We start from the raw sequence: 13,871 nt of genomic DNA, 5'->3' as shown, positions 1-13,871 counted from the left end.
CCTCATAAATCGCAGAAGGAGGGTGGCCACTCCCAAGTCGAAGCTGGTAATTCCCTCTCTCCCAACGGCCGGAAACCCGGATTGTTATGATTATTGGTATTGTTGTCCAAAACAATACTTGAGACAATGACAGTAAAACCACCACGGAGGGTGCTTATTTCCATCGGTTCCACAATCATCTCACTGCCCGTGGAGGGGGGCTGGGGCTTTCAGAAGAGGCTCCTCGAGGCAGCAGGATGAACAAACAAGCAGTGAAAACCTCGCAGCTGGGCCCCAGGTGCTGGGAGAGAGTGTGGGGCAGGAAGCGGGCAGGCCATTTCTTTCTTTCCTCTTCTTTCTTATTTGTTTGAGAAGCAACTTTACTTTCTAAATCGGTCATTGTCACCCGTTGGCCCCTGCCCCACCTGGGCCAGGGCCTCTGGTGACAGGGGCTCAAGAGGAAGCTCTAGGGGGCAGGAGGGACCGGGTACTAGGTGTGGCAGGGCCCCAGGCTCAGCTGGATTTGGGAGGGCTTCCTCCCTAGCAGGGGCCTCATGGGCGAACTTCAGGGGAACAGGGCCCGGCCGACACAGTCCTCTAGGTTCAGCTGTTGCAGGGTGGGGCGTGGGGCAGGGGCAGTGGGGAGCCAGTCGGGGGCGGAGTTTGGGAGCATGGTCCTGGAGTCAGACCTATTGGCCTTCCAAGCTCCGTGACCTCGCCTCTCTAAGCCTCTGCTTTCTTACCTGTAAAATGGGAGGGGTGGTTGTGAAGATTAAACATAACTGAATAAAATGACAAATGTAAGGAATGTAGCACATTTAAAACACTTAACATACATACTAGCTGGAGATTTACTTAAGAGGCCAACGTTCATTGGGCATTGCCTCTACGCCAGGCACTTTTAAAGCATTCTATACGAATTAGTTTATTTAATCAGACAATACCACTCTCCGCACCTCCACAGACGAGAGAGCGGAGGCCAGTGCGCCACTCACACGGGAGTGGGTGCAGGTTTTGGAGAGTTTACATAATGTCGGGACACCCCTTTAAGAAAAATAATATAAAATTATGAGTACAAAATGTGTTTCAAAGTCATGCAATGAAGTCACCCAAGGCTTAACCTTCACTCTCTCAACCTCAAGATCACCTTCCTAGCAAGTGGCAGAGCGCAGGTGGCCAACTACGGAACCCACAGTGCCAGAAAAGCAGAACTGACGGGCAGCGAGGCAGTCACTGCAAACGCTGCGAGGTGCCGGCGACCACGGGGCCCACTCCCACCGTGCTCCCCCTGCACCGCACCCTCCAACGTTCCCTCCGCTCCCACAACCCCCGGGAACACTGTGTTACCACCCGCATGTCACAGGCCAGGACTGAGGCTCTGCAGGGCCAGTGATGTGCCCGAGGACACAGAGCTAAGGAGGGGCAGAGCAGGACTCAAACCCGGCAGCCAGGCTTCGAGGGCTTCATGTCTAACCACTGCGCTGACTGCTGCCTCCCTCGGCTCCAGGGCTGGTCCTCTCAGCTCCTGCCCGACAGCAGCTTGGGGTGGGGATAGGACAGCCCGGCTTTGGAGTCGGAGATACCTGGGTGCCAATCCTCACCCTTTGGTGTCCTCGCTGTGAGTCCCTGCGGCTGACTTTTCACATCTCTGAACCTCAGTTTTATGATCTGTGAAATAGGATGGTATAATTTACAGGATGTCCCTAAAGTCTGAATGCATTTGTTATTATTTTAGATGCTTTGTATCAATAAACCTTTTATTATGTCTGTACACATGCCTCTGCTAACACACCTACGGCTGCCCTGGATAAGACTCCACGGTGGTCTGGAGGACGAAGAAAGGTGAAGGGCCTGGTCCATAGTGACTGTTCTGGACCGGTAAGGTCAGTCATGAGAGGTCATTTGTGAGGAGTGGTTTTTGGAATGGAGAAAGAGCAGAGAACCAGGAGACCTACATTCCAGATGGAGGTCTACCACCAGCTTGCTCTGTGTCACCCTGAACAAGTCACCTCACCTCTTCTGTGCTCAGTTTCTCTGTTTGCAAGTTGCAGGCACCATCTCCACCATGCATAAGTGTAATTGCCTCTAAGGTCCTTAAGACATCGAAGTTTTGTGTAGGAGCACAGGAGACCCTCTTCCGGGACCCTCTGAGGGCGGCTCCCGTTGAGCCTCCCCCTTCTCTTCAGGTGCACCTTGTGGCTGCCGCCCCTGAGACGGAGCGGGCTTGCAGTGGACTCTCACGTCTCCTCTGCTCCAGCAGAGCCGGCCTTGATCTCATCTCTGCTTCCTCCCGTGTACAGTGGGGATGGAGATAATAGACTTCCTTACCCCCACGAAGCAGCTAAGGAGGTGGAGGTTCCAAGAGGCACAGCGCTTGCTGGAGGCCCTGGCTCCCATCTCGGCCTTGCCCTGCTGTCCCTGTCTCACCCCCGCAACGGGCGTGGGTTTTCTCTGTGTCGGAATCCTGGCTCCTTCTCCCCATCCCAGGGGTTGGGTCACATTATCCTTCTGCCTGGCATCCTGTCTCTCCTCTCTTCTCCACCTGATAAACTCATCCAGTGGGGTCAATCCCTGGGCCAGCCCCGGTGCCCCCACTTACAAGTGTGGTGACTCTGAGCAAGCCACCTACCCTCTCCGGACCCCTATTCCTTCATCCATGGAATGAGGACAACAGGCCCTCCCTTAAATGTGGAAATGCTCCGTCCACCAGCACCTGCGCCACGGTCAGCACACATTAAATCGCCCGTATTGTAACTCTCTGCCATTGTGTCTGTGTCCTACATTACTGAAAACTCTTGTACTCTAGTCTTCCGGACATCCGTTGTGTCTGGGATGGGGACTGGCGTACAGCAGGCGCTCAGAGATTACTGGATGAATGAATGAAGCCTCAGGAGTGCTGAATTTATTAGCCGCACCTTCTGCCCTTTCAGGCAGCCAGAGGCTATTACAACTACTACTGCTACTATTTCTTCCACCAGCGCTATAGGCAGTTGCCATTTATTGAGCATTTACTACATGCCAGGCATTGGGGTAAGCATTTCTCAGTTACATCTTACACTTCTCTGTCATCACATGGGGTGGGTGTTCTGTGAATATCCTCATTTCTTAGAGAGGGAGACAGGCTCTTGTTACAACGATCAGGTTGGGCCTGGGCATATGATGAAGGCCGGGTCATTCAGGGCCCTCCCGGGGACTGTGATGGAGCCAGTGGCGACCCTTGGCTTTCTTCTCCTGAAGCGTCAGCTGATAGAATGTAAATATGTGAGTATCTTTCCCGGCACTGGAGGGGGCCTGTGTGCCATAGCAGAGAAGGAGGCCCATGTTTTTTAAAGAAAAGCAGAAGCAAACAATACTGACTGATGGGGCTGCAGGGGAGATAATTCAAGGATATTATTGGGAACCCTGGATCCAGCAATGCCTGAAGTTGACCCATCTTTGAAACTCCAAGATAAAGGAGCCCCTCAATTCTTAGTTTGTCTTTTTCCTTTTTAGTTTTTGTCCTTAACCTAGTTTGAGTTGATTTTCTGGCACAAACCAGGGTTCCCGACGAATACGATATTCTCTTCTCTCTCTAGCTTCTCCTGGTGGTGCTGGGTCCCACCTGCTCACTCCCCTGGTGCCTAGTACAGATTGCTCTCAAGGAAACGAACTCCTGACAGGTACCCCAAGGTGACCTCACCCTGCTCCCTTCCTGGGTTCCCCACTCCAGACAATGCTCCGGAGACAGAAAAATCCATCGCCTTCACTGTGTCTCCTCTCATTGTCCTACTGTAAGTCTTGCTGTTCTGTTTCAGGAAGCTTTGTCCCGTCCGTCCCTTCTCCTGCCCCCCTGCCATTGCCTCGTTCAGGCCACTTCTGCTCCCGGCCGCAGCTGCTGTCTGTGCTGCCTTTCCTCCCGTTCCCCACAGCGACCTTTCTAGAGGCCGCCACTGACCGTGTTGCTCCCCTGCTTTGAACATTTGAACATCCATACAACGCCCCCTCAGCCTTGGGCTGAAGTCCGGACGCCCTAGCGTGGCACGGGGCAGCCCTGCCCAATGAGCCTCCATCCTGCACCCCACTCTCTTCTCACCCTGAGGTTCAGCCACATCGCACCCTTTCCCTGAGCACATGGCACAGGTTCTTGTCCCCCGGTCTCCCTGCCAGTTTGTGTCTGTCCCAATATGCCTCCCCTTCTCCTGTGAACTACAACCATCCCTCAAAAAGTCCTCCCCAGGCTGACTCCTGCGGGAAGTCCTCCGCCCTGGAACCCCTGCCCTGTCCCCGGGAGTCCACTTCCTGCGTCCCCTGTGCTGCCAGGACACCTTTGCCTCTTGGGGTCCTTGGACCACGAACCCCTGAAGGTAGGGTCTCTCACCCCACCCTCGTGCCAGCAAGGCATGCAGTGACGGGCAGACGTGGCAGACCCCACCTGAGGTCCTTTCCACAGGGGTCCTCCGACACCCAGCGGCTAACTCCAGGCCAGCTCCTGACTAGTCCTTGACCTGGGCAAGGAGGCACCTGGAAGAAAGTGTAATTACAGTTCTTCGCATGTGGCCGGCACTTTAAGTTTGCAAAATGTTTCCGGGTTTATTTTCTCACGTGGTCTTTGCAATCTCGGTGGAGAACGGGTTACCCGCCCCAATTTACAGATGGAAAAACGTGGTCGGAGAGCTTTCCACCTCTCGGAACAAGTCTCCACTCTCAGGCAGACCCCTGGCTCTGTCGGGCCGCTCTGATCGGCGTCTTCCCGGCCGCCTCTTCCCCAGCAGGAGCGGGGGACCCAGGGAAACCAGAGGACCTGAGCGAGAAGACAGAAGGCGGGCTTCCGCGTGGCCTAGCAGTATCGGTGGTGGTAACCACAGCGACAGCCACTGCCCTTACTGAGTACAGTGTTCTAGGCACCTCATGAGCATTATTTGCGTATGAGAAACAGTTCATCATTCCCGCTTTACAAACGAGGAGACACACGGCAGTTAAGAGACTGGCCTCAGTACGGGTACAGTGCTTTAGAGTCGACAGCATTCACACCGCTTCCCTCCCTCTCCCATTTTAGTGAGGCGGCAACCGAGGCTTGGAAGTCAGTGGCGGAGCGGGAAGATGGCACCAGGTCATCTGATCTGGGGGAATGAGCAAGGAGCCAGGGGTGGGGGGACGCAGCTTGAGCGGGGGTGGGGGGGGGTGGCTTGGCAGGGCCGCGGATGCGCATCTGTCTTGCCTCTCCCCTCACCACCCCCTATCGCAGGTGGGCGGAGCCCAGCTTCCCGGCAGCGAGTGCACCAGGTGTGCAGGGCCACCGGTGGCCCTAGCGCAGCAAGCGTGCCCGCGGGGCGTGGGCGAGGGACCCAGACGGGCGGAGCCCCACGCCCATCCTCCCTCCCACCCGCCCTTTCTCCCGTGGCTGGTGGCAGGTGAGTGGGTGTCGAGGAACCGCCGTGCAGCGGAGAAAACAGGACGCCGCAGAAATCAGATTACTCACCTGCAGCTGCGAGTACCCAGGGCTAATAAAAGCTGAGTTTCCTGTTGTTTCTTTATTACCACCCCTGCCTCCCCCAGCCCCAGGCGCTCCCAGCTGCAGCCAGAGCCCTAACTGATTGCCAGAAACCAGTAGCTTGGGGGTCCAGGACCACTTCCCACCCTGAAATTCCAAGGGTGCAGCACAGGATTGGGTTAATGCTGCCTCGGGGTGGAACTCCTGCAGGGGAATCACCTAGGGTGACAGTTGCCAAAACAGGTCCCCAGGCACTGCTTTGCACCTGCTGAATCCGAATCTGCAGTTGGGGCCTAAGAGCTGCCAGTTCATACCAATCTCTGGCGTTTTGTATGCAGGCTAAAGTGGAGACTTCATCAAGTTCAGGTACTGGAGGTTCAGATGATGCGAATTTGTTTTTCCTGACTGCCACCCCCAGTTAGAGATGAAACCTATCCCTCAAAATGGCCAAGTAAATCTCTGGCCTCAGGGCCTCAGTTCACTCACTTGTTTATTGGGGATGAACATGGTATTTCTTGGGACTGAAAGGAGGCTCAACTGAATTCCTGTATTTTGCACAATTCCTGCTGGTTGCTCATGGAGTTTGTGGACCAACCAGGAGCAGACATTGAACAAACGGGAGAAGGGAGACCCGAGAGGTGGGCGGGAGGGACGGGGGCTGTGGGAGGCGGTGGAGAGGCCACGGACTGCTCTGGGAACGCTGAGAGCCCCTCACCACGCAGCAGCCCCCACCGCGCCGGGAAACATTCCTGCCCAGAGCACTGGCAGCCCCCGAACCAGGCCTGGTGGCTTCTTCTCAGCCCCTCTGTGACATCTGACTCTGAGCGGGCCACACCCTCTGGCTCCACGCTCTGCCCCCTCAGCGTCAGGGAGACCTGGCTTCTCTATTTCCACCACCTCCCTCCACAGCAGCTCCTTTGGGATCACCCCGGCTCCTCCTCCGCCTGCCCGTGGGGTCAGAGGCATCGCCGGCTGCACCCCTCCACACCCGTCCTGGACAACCTCACCACTCCCAGTCGCCTTCTCTGAGCTAAGCTTCGCCCTGAGCTCCCAGTACGTAAACGCGGGGCCCCTTAGGTGCCTCACTTTGCACTTACTAACTCCCAAGTGCCCCACCTCAGCTTGACCAACGCTGAACCCATCATCTCCATCTCCCCTCCAACCTCTCTCTCCTTCTGGGTTCCCCACCTCAGGGCATCACATCTGGGGCCTGTCCCAAGTGACTTCAGCCCCTCTGCTCCCACATACAGTGTCCCCTGCAATCAATTTTCTCTCTCTGAATGCTCTAGAATCCGTCCCCTTCCTTCCAGTCCTCCAGTCCCTGTGGACTCTAAACCCCTAGTTCAGGACTCCACAATCTCTCCCCTAGATTATTTTAACAGCCTCTTAAACAGCCTTCCTGGTTCTGGTCCTTTTTTTAAATTGGTTTTTACAGAGAGAGGGAGGGAGAGAAGAGGGAGCAAGAAATACTGATGTGAGAGAGAAGCATCGATTGGCTGCCTCCTGTCTGCACCCGGACTGGGGATTGTATGTGCCCAGGCCAGGGACCGAACCCGCAACCTAGGTGTGTGCCCTCACTGGGAATGGAACCCACAATCTTCCTGCCATAGGATGACGCTCCAACCAACTGAGCCACGCTGGCCAGGCCCTGGGTCCCGCCTTCTCCCTCAGTTTAGCCAGAGGGATCTTTCTGAGGCACAAATGCTGTCCCTGTCAAACCTTTAGACCTTCACTGACCCCTCAGAGCCTTCAGGACACAGCCCTTCTTCTCCTATTTGGTGCTCACCCGGCAGGGTGGCCCCTCCTCTCCACCCCCGGCGTCAGCGCTTTGCACAAACAGGCACATTCATCGAGCTCGTACTAAGGGCTCAGTATCAGGCAGGCCAGTTAGCTTTACTGCTTTACCTCAGCCTCTTAGCTTTCCTGTTCCCGACTCACCAATCTGAGGAAGTGGGAGGTTGGGACACTTGCCCAAGGTCACACAGCTAGTAAGCAGCAGAGTGGGATTCGTACCCAGGTCTCTCTGGCTGCAAAGCTGGTGCTCTTCGCTGCTCGGATCTGAAGCCACTTCCTCCCGGCCGCATCCTATTCTCATTTGTTGTAGCTTCCCTGGTGCCTAAGAGGGGGCCTCGCATATGGTGGACGCTTGTGGAATGAACAGTCAACTCTGTCCACACTCGCATTTGACTCTTACAACAACCCTGGAGCTACAGAAGAGTGAATTTTATATTACGCAATATTTGATGAACACAAAAAATGTGATGAATGTCTGGTTTATGGAAACAAACATCTGTGAAACCACCACCTTGGCTCAGGAACTTGAACTTCACCAGCATTGTTGAAGCCACCTGTGTTCCTCTCTAATTCTGTTCCTTGCCTCACTCCAAAGGTCAACACAATACAACCCTGAATTTTGTGGTCCCCATTCATTGCTTTGGAATAAAAAGACAGTGTCTCCATATGGAGATGGATCCTATACAACATATTGTTTTGTTTGCTTTTTGGCCTTTATATCAATAGTATAATGTATACACATTTCTCCTTGGCTTAATTTTTTTCATGCATTGCTATGTTTCTACACCACATACACGATTTTGCATTATTTACCCAGCATTCATTTTTTTCAACTGCATAATGCTCCGTTGTATAAATAAGCCTCAGTTACCTTCACCATTCTCCAGTCAATGGGTCTGTAGGTTGTTTTGCCATGATCGTTTTTAAAAAGTGTTTTACTTATTTATTTTTAGAGAGAAGGGAAGAGAGGAAGAGAGAGAAGGAGAGAAAGAGCCATGTGAGAGAGAAACATCAATCAGTTGCCTCTTGCACACACCACAACCGGGGACCAAACCTGCAACCCCAGCTGCAACCCAGGCTTGTGCCCTGATGAGGAACGAACCAGCGACCTTTTGCTTTGTGGTATGACGTCCACCCAACTGAGCCACACAGGACAGGGCAGGTCTATGATCATTCTTACAGCGTGTCTCCTGGTGCACACGTGTCGGAGTTTCTCTAAGCTACACACCCAAGGTGGAAGTTGGGCGTCATCAGGAGTGCACACGTGCAGCCGTGCGAGTGCTGCCAGGCGGATTTCCAGAGCGCTAGTGCCGAAGAACACTCGCCCCCTCCTCTGCCGCGGTGGACGGGAGTTCCAGTTGCCCCACAGCCTCGCCGGCACTTAGTGTGATCATCGTCCCTGACAGTCAGTTCCCATCTGCATTTCCTTAATGAGATGAAGCATCTTTTCATTTGTTTATTTTGCACGCTGGTTTTTTTTCAGTGGATGTCCTGTTCAGGCCTTTTGCCCACTTTTTAAAAAGCAGTTTTTAGTTATCTCCTATTGCTCTGAAGCACTCTCAGGGGAGTTTTCTGTTTCCTAACAGAGTGGGAATCTGAGACCCAGGTCCGCAGGAGACACAGCTGGGTCCCAAACCCACCTCTCTCTGATCCAGGGCCCTTTGTCCCAAGCTCTCGCCTCTCACCCATTCATTCACTCCTCGCATGTCTACCGACAGCCTCAGTAAGCACTGGAGAGGGAGCGGAGAGTCGTGGGTGAGAGTGTGGACAATGGAGCCCCTCTGCCTGGACTCTGGCCTCTGCTCTGCTACTCACTGGCCGTGACCGAGGGGGAGGGGTTTCTAACAAACCGTTCCTTAGCTTCCTTACCTATAAAACAAAGAGGTAACAGTACCTCTCCTACAGGGTTAATGTGCAGGGACTGAATGAGTTAATTCATACAAAAGCAGTTAGGACTATTCCCAGCACGGTCAGTGCTGAATGAACAGTACATGACAGGCACCATGCCAGCAGGGTACTTGTTCTGGGGACAGGGGGGTGACAAGACAGACAAGGACACTGCCCTCATGGAGCTCACTGTCCAGTGGAAGGAGGTGGAGACCAAAAAAACCTAATTAATTAGTTAATTAATTAATTAATGTGGTTTGTGATAAGGGCAAGGGAGAAAACCAAAAAGGGACAAGAGAGACTCACCGGGCACTGACTCAGCTGTGTGGTCACACAGGGAAAGCCCTAGGAAGCAGGTGACCTTTAGGCTGAGGTCTGGAGGATGAGTAAGAGCTGCCCGGGCGAAAAGCAGCCCGCCAGAGCACAGGGTAGACACTCGGAGGCAGGAGGAGCGCCGAGTCTCCAGCAGGAGGGGGGAGAGCAGCGCAGCCGGGCGGGGGGGGGGGGTCAGGGTGGGGAGTCTGAGCTTTGCTCTGAGGGCAGCGAGGGGTTGTGGACCACGGATGGCTGTGACCTTGTTTACGTTTTTAGAAGGTCACTTCAACAGCCATGTAACGATCGACTATCTATGAATTCATCTAAATACTTCTCTAAATGCTAGTAAAAATACTAGTATTTTTAGTCAGTGCCCTTTCCGTGCAAAGCAAAACTTCCCTTTATTGATCTTAAATGCACTGTTTCGGGGTTTCAAGGGGAGCCCCCTTCTGCCCTGTATGTGAAGGTTATCAGCCCCACGTGAGCTCTCTGGTCAGTGTCTTTACAGAGGTGGGAAGATCCCTCAGGTGGCACTTACCTGCCCAGTGATGGCTGCCCACCTGTAAACAAAAGTAACAGGGCAGCTCCCTCAGAGCAGCTGCGAGGACGCGGTGGGGGCGGGCTGACAGCTGGGAGCAACCCAAACAGGCCAGTTCCCAGGAAGATGATGAAGGCAGGAAGAAGATGCTGCCAGACGAGGAGGGTGGGCGGGTGTCGCTGGACCTCCCAGCCTGACCTGAGAAGTGAAACAGAGGCGGGGAAACACGCCGGTGAGTAAGGCGGCTGGGCCAGGTGATCTGCGGGGGCCTGCCCAGCTCCGATGCGGGGGGCTTCTCTCAGCTGGACCCTTGTTCACTTTTCAGCCTGTCCAGACTACTCACCCGCTCTCCTGAAGTCCGGTGGTCCCCTAGGGACACATGGAGAGAGATGGAGTAGCACTGTGGAGCGGAAACTGGCCCGGAGGCCTGAGGTTCTAGGGGTGCCACCTACAGTGAGGTCCTCATCACAGTGCATCGAACTAACACACAGCTTAGAACCCACGTAGAAGGAGAGAAAGGAGAGCAACACGCACAAGTCACTGCTGCGGAGTTACACTCCCACCCCACCCCGTGAGCTCCCACACCTTGATGGGGACGTGACACACTGCTGACATACCGGGGACTTGCCACAGTCCCCCAGTTGGGCCCAGTTTCCCAACGCCCAGCAGAGTGTGGGCTCTTTCCATGCCATGTGTGAGCCAGGCGTTCAAAGGCTTTTAATACTCTGTGGCCCTAAGCACAAGCCCACCGTTTCATCTGGCGGCCCACGAAAGCCATGGCTCTCTGTAACGACACCAGAGAAAGAACCCGCCGTTTCCACTGGGGAAAGAGAAGCAAGGGGAGGAACCCTCCCCAGACGCCCAGCTCGCCCTGCGCTCACTCGCCAGCAGCCTCCGCATCAGTTTCTCTGCCACGCCCACCACCGGTTACACGGGGCTCACTTCTAAGGCGGCTCCCGCCACTGGCACTGCCCTAGGTCCCTCTGGCTTCCTCCAGGTCCTCACCCAGCAATTCCTCCGGCCTCTCCTGCAGCTGGTTCATTCCCTTCAGCACCCAGTCGGGTGCCGGTTCGTTCTACCTTAAACATGCGTGAGCACACACGCAGCCAAGGACGCTTTTCTTTGCTTCCCTTCACAGGAAACTTTCCCCCAGAGCTTTCCGGATCCACAGTTTTCATCGCCTTTTCCCATTCCCCCTTCAACTCCCTCTAGTTGGGCTTTCACCTTCATCACCCCATTGAAACGTCTCCCGCCGGGGTCATCCATGACCTCGCTGACCAGTGTAACGGTCACTCCCAGCTCTCCACACCAGCAGCTGACTGGGCGGCTGAGCCCTGCTCCAGGTACACATCTGTCCTGTGTCTTTCTGGGCCCCACTCTCTCCGCTCCCCTCCCACCTCACAGGGCCCCCGTTCAGTCCCCTCTCCCTCATCTGCCTGAGGTCCCCGTGCTAGCGTCCCTGTGAGTTGGCCCCAGGGCCCCTCCATTTCCCTAGCCTACTTCCCCACTAGCCCCCATCCCACCCAAGGCTTTACAGACACCCTGTGTGCTGATGAGTCTACTTTTGCTTCCCTCACTCGCCTCCAGAACCATACATCTCCACTCAGATAGCCAACAAGAAACTCAAACTTAATAGGGTCGCAACTCAACTCTGAATATTTACCTTCAAACCTGACCCCCCCTTGGCTTTCCCATCTCAGCAAAGGGCAGCTCTGTTCTTTCTGTTGCTCAGGGCACAGCTCGGGTCGCCCTTGGCTCCGCTCTCTTACCCCCACATCTGACACTCCGAAGTCGTCCAGAATCTGACCCTCAGCACCTCTGTGGCTGTTACCTGTGTCGGAGGGACCCCTCCTTTTCTGGCAGGGATTTTGTGTAGCAGCCTCCCAACGAAGCACCCTGCTCCTGCTCCCCCCCCCCCATGCTCTAGCCTCCATGTCATAGTCAGCAACACCTTTTACACTTGATCTTAGCCAAAGGGCTGAGAAGCGATCAGCAACGCTCTTTAATAACATGAGTCAAATGACTTTATTTTTCTTTTCAAACCCTACAGTGGCTCCCTTCTCCTTCAAAGAAAATCTTAACACCTTCCCATTCCCAGAAGGTCTGACATCGGCAGCGCACACCCGTCCGCACTTCATTGCTTCCTGCTTGCCCTCCCCTCCCCTCGGCTACATTGGCATCCCAAGTGTCCTCTGAGCAGTCAAGCACAGTTGCACCTCAGGGCCTTTGCACTTGCTGTGACGGCTACTCCGTCCCATTCATCCACCCACAGGGCTCACTTCCGCTCATCAGTAGAGAGGCTTTCCCTGGCCACCCCATGTAAAACAGCAGCCCACCCTCCCCCTCCTCTCTGCCACTTTCTAGCCCCTTCCTGCTCTACTCTTCCTCACAGCACTCTTCACCATCCAGGGGACACAGGAGACGTGTCTTTGTCAATTTGCCTGTCACGTGTCTGTCTCGCTCTTAGAATGTCAGCTCCAGAAGGCAGAACATTTGCTACATCCTCTGCTGTATTATCCAGAACAGTGCCTGGCTCATGGTGGATGCTAAGTAAATATATGTTAAGTGAATAAAAATGTTTGAATAACGGGGAAACTATTTGTTAGTATCCGCAAGGGTATGTTCTTCAGGGTTTTCAAACCGTTGCTCGTTCAGCAAACATTGTAGGGGGAACTTCATTTCTGAGCCAACTTTAAAGCCTGCCCCCCGGTGAGATGGGTTTCTACTGTGTTCTCGGTGTCCTGCCCCTCTCTGGGCTCAGTCCGTGCGGTGGGGCATCCATGCATTCAACGTATGTTTACAGAGCGTCTCTCATGTGCCAACTATTTTGCTAGGGTCTGAAATTCCAAAAGGAGCAATCGAAATGAGATCACCTCTGGAGAGGAAGACAGAGATGAGACTGTTTGCCATAAGTACACAATTGCCCTCGTGTGTGAAAGCACTGGTGAGGGTGCGGGTAACTAGAGAGTCTCGTGCATTTTCAGTGGATGTGGAAATTGGCGTGTCCTTCTGCTCCTGAGTCACCCTCCAGTCTAGGACTCACCCTCAGGTCCTCACCCAAAGGCAAAAAGACAGAGATGTTCACGGAACTTTTGTGTTTTCGTCACAGTGAAGAGTTGGAAACAGCGATGTCCAGCCGCAGGGGGCTGGTTATGAGAATGGTCACAGCTTCATTCAGAGGTTACTAAGGGGCCGCTGGCCAAGAACATTGACTATGACACTGTGAAAACTACTCAGTAAGACTTGAGGATATTTGTAATACACGGTTAAAAGTGAAAATTTAAACAAGTGCCAAACAACAACACGTAAACCGTGATGTCATTCTTATTTTTGTACACGTGTATGAGTTCAGACCCAGGAAGATGCCCAGGAGGGCGCCACGGTGTTTAAAATGTGGTGGCTTCAGCTGCTAGCGCGAGGGGGTGGGGGTACCGGTGTCTACTGTCACCCTTTTAACCTCTCTCTGTGTTTGGAAAAAATCTTATGATTAAAAAGTTGAAAGAAAATGTGGTTGTTTTGGAGTAGAGTGATTTGGGGACTTTTTTCTTTTTACTTTATATATTTTATTTAATTTTCTCTAATGAGTATCTACTGCTTTTGTATGATAACGAAGTGATTGTGAAATACATTGCAGCTCTTGTCACACAAAACGTTTACATAAAATTTTAGCAACTGTTTAAAAAAAAGGTGTTACAGAAAAGATATGTATAGAACTTTGATAAGTGAAAAAACAGGCCATTAAACAGTATGTACAGTAGTAAGCCATTTTTGAAAAAATGAAAACAATCTATAATGCCCGCCCACAGAAAAAACTGGAAATATCCACGCCAAAATTTGAGCAGCAGTTTTCTTTGGGAAATGGGATCGCAGGTGTTCTTCCCTCCCTTT

At 53.4% G+C, this 13,871-nt stretch overlaps 1 long non-coding RNA gene across 2 annotated transcripts in view; it reads right to left on the bottom strand.

Annotated features, from left to right (window-relative positions):
• LOC128626661 (uncharacterized) overlaps window positions 1-13,871 on the bottom strand; it is a 41,486-nt gene that overhangs the window by 13,176 nt on the left and 14,439 nt on the right. The window contains exon 4 of one of the 2 annotated variants that reach the window (XR_008390681.1): window positions 9,984-10,181. This is a non-coding gene — a long non-coding RNA (uncharacterized LOC128626661). Of the gene's footprint in view, window positions 1-9,669; window positions 10,182-13,871 lie in introns of those variants that run through there. The other variant, XR_008390680.1, reaches the window with a different exon arrangement.

Source organism: Artibeus jamaicensis, unplaced genomic scaffold, assembly GCF_021234435.1.
Source record: "Artibeus jamaicensis isolate MK-2021 breed Jamaican fruit bat unplaced genomic scaffold, CSHL_Jam_final scaffold_847, whole genome shotgun sequence".
Lineage (NCBI taxonomy): Eukaryota > Metazoa > Chordata > Mammalia > Chiroptera > Phyllostomidae > Artibeus > Artibeus jamaicensis.
The sequence above is the reverse complement of the archived record's forward strand: the minus strand, read 5'-3'. Positions and strand labels throughout refer to the sequence as shown.